Source organism: Hyposmocoma kahamanoa, unplaced genomic scaffold (assembly GCF_003589595.1).
Source record: "Hyposmocoma kahamanoa isolate Upper Pololo Valley unplaced genomic scaffold, ASM358959v1 86, whole genome shotgun sequence".
Lineage (NCBI taxonomy): Eukaryota > Metazoa > Arthropoda > Insecta > Lepidoptera > Cosmopterigidae > Hyposmocoma > Hyposmocoma kahamanoa.
Window position 1 is genome coordinate 10,948,473 of NW_020654289.1, and position 7,949 is coordinate 10,956,421.

Below are 7,949 nucleotides of genomic sequence, written 5' to 3' on the forward strand. Positions count from 1 at the left end.
CGTTTCGTAGATCAATTGGGAAAACGCCAGTCACGGTATGCTGAAGGCGTTGATTCGAATCCAGCCGGATGGCATTCCTAGTGTTGGATCTTTGTTTTAATAATTATAATAAACTAGTTTAGTTTTTTTAGTCTTTTTTTTAGTTTTTTCTTTAGTTTTTTTATGTCACAAAAAATAATTGAATATCGTGGTAGTAAGCCATCGTGATATCAATAAAATTAACATTCTTTAGAGAAGTTGCTATTATATATATGCGAATCATTGACTTACAATTATATGGACGTCGGGTTGGCGCTAAAAAGTGTCCGAACTTATAGGGCGTTAAAATCGTATACAGAGCGTCATTCACGCTTCAGTCTTCGTTTGTTTCTTCTGACAGCGAAGCAAGCAAAAATACTGACATCGCAGTACTAGATAGTACTGCGATGACATTACAATTAAAATTCAAGGTTTTAGCTTTTTCATATTCCTTTACATGTCACTACGTTTAAATAGGTTGACTTGGGACATTTTTTTCGTGGTTTTTTGTATTAGACCCGTCGTCCATTTATTTGTAAGTCAATGATGCGAATTGTCATTTTTCAAAACTGTAAATTAAAGCGGTAAGTTATATGATACAATTTTCAACAGGTCACTTTTTATAATCGTAATCATGTTTGCACATATGATACCTTTCATGAGCGACCACGTCTCAGTGCTATAAGTCGTCACTGACAACACACACTAGTCAAAGATTTTTACTTAACACGCTGTAGTATTTTAGACGAAAAAAAATATGGCGTAGCTTCCTAAACGCTGCCCAACCGAGTCACATTCGGCGATTGACCTCGTTCTCGAAGTTGGACCAACCTAACTGGATAATTTGTCCCAGGTGATATAATCATCAACATCTTCAAGTGTAGAGTTTCCGCTTTTCACGACAGATGGCGGTACATGGAAATTGGACATGATCTTCATTTTATCCATATTCATTTTAAAACCCACTCATTCAGAGGCTTTACTGACGTCTTCGAAGTCGTAATGGTCTCAGCCATGACCACTTTTTCGTGACCGAAGATGAATGGTGTACTCGCTGGTAATGTTGATGTCTAGCCCTTCCCAGTCCAGAACTTACTTCAGAAAATATCTTTTACGGCTTATATATTTATAAATGTGGCCCACCGAATTAGATTGCCACAGTGAAGAGTAACACAAAATTACTTTTTCCCACACCCCGTATTTCATGGAAAGCAAGTCTCATGAAAAACGGCAATTAGTTAGACCTCTATCCATCACAAGTCCTAATAATTGACTTTTAACCCTTCAGAGTCTATAAAGTCGAAAAAAGGTCTACGGGCTAGTTTGAGTGCTACATAATTTATCAAATTTATTATTTCGCGGATAAAAATGTTCTATCGAGTGCTCGCTTTTGTTTTACTCAGAAAAAGGTATTACTTTAGTATATAGTGTATATTTTAGCTGAAATACAATACTAAAAGCGTTATTTCATTACAGCGAGCTAATTCCTGTATCATTTTCAACAATCGCTTATCGTTCCGCTCGAAACGAATATACCAGTTTAACACTAAACAATAGGTACGTTCCATCTCGCATTCAATCATATTACGTAACAGCCATAACCGAGTGCCAGCAATTTCCATACACATTGCAGATTCATGCTGCAATGCTGTCTTTGCATTGGCAGAACTAAATTCGAACAGCCGGATACCGCTTTAGCTGTGAGTACAATTATTTTGCTTTTAAAACTCGAACTATCGAACTGATAACCTCGTTCTTTTTAGAAGTATAAAAAAATATTAAGTTATTTACCGATCTTCAAAAATATTAATGTAACCGATAATATGTAACACCAACTCTTTATTTTTTTAATTTAACTATTTTCACCCATACAAAAACAATTAACAATTACTCCCTTATCGGGTTACTGGATAAAAAGGAACGTACTAACCATTTCTGCCGCCAACCAGTAATGTGAGCATTATTGCGTTCTAGTTTTGAATGGTGCTGGTGTAATTACAGCCACATGAAACATGTCAACTTATGTCTCAGGGTGATGGGCGCAGTGGCAGTGCACCACAGATCTTTGCGATTTAAAGCTCTGATTGGCACTGCAACTGCCATGGACAGGCGTATCGCTTACCACCGACTCGGTGTCGTCAATTTTGGTACGTAAATAAACCCTGTATTCTTATATATTATCTCATATATAAGAATTTCGCATTGGCCAATCAATATGAGGCGGAAACCTGTATTTCAACTACCAATAATAAATATACAACTTATTCTTGCTAATCAACAAACACTTGAAGAGAAAACACTTTTTCACTTTATTTATTGTAGTAATAATTACTCGGATTACAAAATTTCGTAATTGTCGATCTCATGAAATTAATTGATCCTAATCATTTTAATTAAAAAAAGAAAAAGGTTACAATGTTCTAGAGCGAATAGAAATATTTCTTCCGAGAAATGTCGCTTATTCAACTGAATGGATATTTCTCCTTCTGAAAGTGAATTGATCGCTTTTCCGCGAAATTCTCAGGAAGGTAAACAATTTTGTGGGTGCTACACTTGATTGGTTTTTATTTGATATTGGGAATTTATTTGCATGAAATAATGCCACATTTTATGACTGAAAGAATAAGTGAGTAAGAATGTGGTGATTGTCGTGAAGGCTTATTACACGAACTCCAAATTTATTAAGACTAGATTGATTTTAATTGAACGTAGAAAGAAAGAAAATACATTTATTTGACTACCATAATCTTGTAGCAGAGTAGAGCTCCTTGTGAAAGAGTTCGTCCAGGGGAAGTACTGCCACCTTACTTGGTTCTGGCCAAGCAATAATGTGAGCAAGGTATATAATGTGAGTAAAGGGTGCTGGTGAAATTACAGGCACACGGGACTTGTCAACTTATGTCTCAGGGTGACGGGCGCAGTAGTAGTAATTTAAAGCTCTAAGTGGCACTGTAACTGTTATGGACAGGCGTGTAGCTTACCATCAGGCGCACGACTTGTTCATCCCGTCACTTACTATCATAAAAAATAAATAAATAAATGTCACCACCTAAGAAAAAACAAACAAAACAGAATATTCAAAACAAAATCATGAATAAAACAAAAGATCATTTAAATAAACATAAACACTAAGTGTAAAGATACTTTGTGTGTTGCCAACTGCGGTAACGAAAAAATCACTAATGTAGTATTTGCTGGAAAACACAATGCGACCCCAGCACTGGTCCTCAGTTAAGGATCCTATTACATCGCACCCTCAACAAAGACAGACCAAAAGTAACATTTAGGGTCGTATTCCAGAACTGTACTCAATGCTCAAGTCAGGATTTTAACAGACTTGAGTATGATTTCAAGCACTGGAAATACGACCCTCATGGCAAGGACTTAAGTATGATTTTCAGTGCTCACTGCAATACTCAAGTCCTGACTTGAGTATTGCATCGCGTTTGCTTTGCTAGTCAAAATCGCGCGTGTGTGTAAATTGGTGACTGCATCGCTATTTCGTCGCATTTGCATCGCATTTGCATCACTGCTAAAGTCGCCGTGTGTAACCGCTCTTATAAGAAAGTGACAAAGTAAATTGAAAAAAAAAAACGTACAAAATGAAACCTACACACCATTTTACACATCAAATATATTATATATTTTATCACATTTGGCACCAGTTAAATTGCATATACGTGGCAGGCGCCCCGTACGTTATTTTTTTAAATTTAATTTGTCGTTTTACCAAAATTATTTTTCGTATTTTGTCATTTTATTATTGATGATGGAATTTGTAATATATTATCAACAGCCGTAAAGTTTATTTGTTTATTTATTTACTCATTTTGTGCAACCTATACTAACAATGTAAACCATAGTCAATACGGGTTGAGTCGATCAAAAGCTTACTGCGGCATTTTAATCACAGAGCTTCGAGTGGTGATCGCCTCTAAGTAGTAACCAGCAGATGCCAGAAATTTCGATTCAGAATTACGTATTATGTCAGTATCGTTAGTACAACTTACGGATTCTATCCAGGTCTCAAAGAATGGTGTCTGCCTTAGTGCCTTCTTGCGGATTAAATGTAGAGCGAACAAGGGGTGCCGGCGCAGGCGTAGAACGTAACGTGATATTAGGGGGATAAAAAAGGGGATTTGAGCTAATAGAGGGGGGGTTACTGAGATATCCCCTTATTAGGTTAACGATTATACTTCAGAAGCGCCAATTTTTGCCTGATTTCTAGAGATTTATTTGTAAAGAGTGTACGGCCTGGAGAATGCATCATAATAAGGGTAGAAGTTACTTCTAATACTATATACAGGTATTTTCGTTTATTCTGAATGGTAAAAAAAACGAAGTGGCGAGACAACAAGGTTTATGATTCTGAGAAATGTCAGATGTGAAAGGTCAGGGAATAATAAGTTAAAATTCTCACTCTAGAGATGTCCATTAGGACATAAAAATATAACCTTCTCACGTCATTTTGACATTTTATATCATAATCTTATTTGTCTCTGATGGGCGCGGATTTTACCCGTCCCTTTGTAATTAATTTCATAAGTACATGTTGCTATAGAATTAACAACCGTTGGCCTTTCAATGGAGATGCAACCGTTCTGTATATTATACGGGTAATTGTTGCAAATCTCGAAATTCTTGCCCTGTGAGTAAAAAATTATTCTTGAGGCAAAACTATTTAATTGCAACGTCGTACTATTCAATGCAAAATATAGTTAGATACATAGATAGATATTCACTTTATTGCACACACACAGGAACAAAAACAGTACATAGTTTATTGCTACTAATGATTAACTAAAATATTGATTATTCTATTTGAATAAAAATAATAATATGAAAATGTCCCCGAAGTTATTCCCTCATTAAAATATCCCAAGTTCCATAAAATCAACACATTAAAAAATACCTTCAAACTTTGAACAATTTTAAAAATGAAATTGAGGAAAAAACACGAGAAATAAGTTTAAATAATATACTCGTATATTAATTATGTCCCAACAAAAAAACCATACCCTTACACTTTTACGTACACTCGACAGTTGAACGCATATTTAACCATTGTTATATGCAAGAAAGGATGAATAGGGTAAGAGTTCATATACTATACGAGCCCTGTACACCACGTATGGCGGTGGAGCCGGGTTCGGCCTGCGGCGCGTGGTCGGGTTTAGGTTCCCGGGTGTGCTTATGCTCTTCGGTGGCACAGCGGTTATTAAGTGCACTTGATCATGAGGTTCCGGGTTCGATTCCCGATTTTGGCCAATTTATGAAACAAACATTAGTTAGTTGGTTCTGGTCTGGGTATTCAATGTTTTTTTTTGCCGCCAACGAACGCTTGTATTGCAGGCTTATTTGAAAATTGCGAAAAAAAGCAATTTTAACCACAAATATTTTTTTTTGCCAATTTTCAAAGGGATCAGAGCAATTTTTTTTCTGCCATCAACGACCACTTATATGGCGGCCATATTTGGATCTTATATATATATATAACATTATATTATATTATATATATATATATATATATATATATATATATGAGATCGCCAAACATATGCCACAAATGGCATTCGTTTTATTTTTAAATCCTTTTTCGAAACAAGTTATTTAATTGGAATTGCAGCAGATAAAAACTGCTGCGTCCAACGTTCAGTGCAGTGTTTATTGGCAACTTTAATTGAAAGCCTCAATAAATAAATGCATTCTCGGTGTTTATTTTTAATAGTGGACACCGTTTTTTTGTTAAACCACACATAAGCTTCGTTTTAATATTCATTGATATCGATTTTTATTAACTTATTACGAAATTCGTTTGTTATAGTTTTTATACGATACGTTTTTTTTACTGCGTAAATTTTTAACAACCTAGGTATTCATCAACTGAGCCAGCTATTGCTCTTGCCGACGTATTTATATTCCTTTAGAGACGCGAAATAAATTTCTGACATATATCCCATTTCACCTTTCGAGCAAGATATCAGCATATTTGTTGGTACGACATAACTTCTCTTTACGCTCACCGTTCACGTACATATACCTTAAATTTAGGTACCTATATAGTCGATATAATATCCGAAGTTTAAATCAATGAATAAAATTTACTGAAAACCAGTATCTCTGTGTTGGCTCAGCAATAAGCTGCAACTGCAAATTTGCAATAGTAGCAATTGCAACTCAGATATTGCTGTACTCCGAATGTGCATTACGTAGGGTTGTGACATTTGTTGCATTATGTGTCCCTTAATATATTTTGTCAGATACAATTGGCGTTCGCTACTTGGAGATATTACTGAGAAAAAACAATAGTGTTCTATGAAATTAAAATAGAAAAATGTAATAAATGACTCACGATAATACCTCAGATATAATATTGTTTCGATTTATATAACGCGGAAGTGACAAAACAAACACCTACATCGAATATAAGAAAAACAACATCGGGGAGTACATTGAAAACTACGCACTTAATCGTCTTGGAATGTAATCGAAGAAACAGATATCTCACGCAGGTCGTGAAATGGTGTATAACAGTTAAGATATTCACGTCGTTTGTTTGAAAACCACAAACACTTCGTTTTGCGTTAAGTACGTTTTCAGTTTTATTTTACCCACGAACCATCATTTTAATTTTCTAATTAAATCTTCAGACTAGAACATTATCGTACCATATTCTGTTTATGCTACTAATATTCAATACCAATGTGTCAACAATAATCAAATGATAATAATAAGTAGGTGTATATTTTTAAAACAAGTTCAATTATTTTGTATTATTACCCTGAAAGTTTCGTGTTACACCGACAGACGACGACAGAAGAATTCTCTACCGAAAATGAAATGTGTATTTTTTTCAAGAGCCTTATCCTGGACATTTTAATGGACAGCTATTTTTATATAATGCTATCTTATCCGTTTGACTGAAAAAAGTTCGGATATTTCATCGGACATTTAAAGAAAATATCAAGTTACGTCCCTAATGTTCACATACACGTGTTTACTGAGTCCCCAAGCGCGAACAACTCGACGAGGGCATTCAATGAGGCACGGCTAGTTCACGTTTGACTTGAATTTCTTTGTCAATATTAGGTTATTGCGTACGTTGCAACAATGACCGTATAGTCTGTACAACTTCCCGACTATTTTTAAAATATACAACGAGTGAGTATATACGAGTCCCTTTTATGTACCACCATCACTTCGATTATACATCTACATTACAGGGTTGGCAAGTTTCTAGCTAGCCTGTAAAAAATATGAGACCAAATCAACACATTGAGTTATTGGTCAAAATAAAAGGTATTTTTCTGTTGGATAGTGGTCACTGCACTGCGTATAGACTATAATAATATGAAGCTACCGGTTATAGGACATGAGATTTTAAATATTCTACTCGCCAATTTTACATGTCGATTTTTAGCGGAGGAAAAAATGAGCCTATAAATGAGTTTATATTTAATAAAATAAATACTGCTTAGACTTAAGTAGCAATTAAATTAACATCACTTAGCTTTTATTTTTGCAATTTCTCTTTTTCAGATTTCAGACAGAAAGACAGCTGAAAATTTTGAAATTATAACAGTTTAATGTTGATTAAATGATATTTTATGAAATAAAAAACTTTTTTCAACTAATGATTTTTGAAAATGCAAAAACAAGAACACAAAAACAAATCGTGCTACACGCTATGCGAATTAAGCCACGGAACGAACCTTACGAATCAACGGATTTCATGAATTTTTCTATGCGCTTGTTGCAATCTTTGTTTTTAGTTTTTAACGACTTTTTTGCCGTAGTACCATCTGTGAAAAATCTATTTCTTCACTCAGCCAGATACCTTTACAGCTACCAGCAACTGACTAGAGATGTCCCTTTAATAATTGTGACTTTTAAGTTTTTTGCTGAATGTTCCGTGGCTTAGGGCTCTTACA

General features: G+C 34.9%; 1 long non-coding RNA gene across 1 annotated transcript; it reads left to right on the forward strand.

Annotated features, from left to right (window-relative positions):
- The first annotated feature begins 1,561 nt into the window (after nt 1-1,561).
- Nucleotides 1,562-7,576, forward strand: LOC113234959. The gene is made up of 3 exons (XR_003310823.1): nt 1,562-1,575; nt 2,050-2,165; nt 7,558-7,576. It is a non-coding gene; the product is annotated as an uncharacterized LOC113234959 (long non-coding RNA).
- Nucleotides 7,577-7,949: the final 373 nt, after the last annotated feature.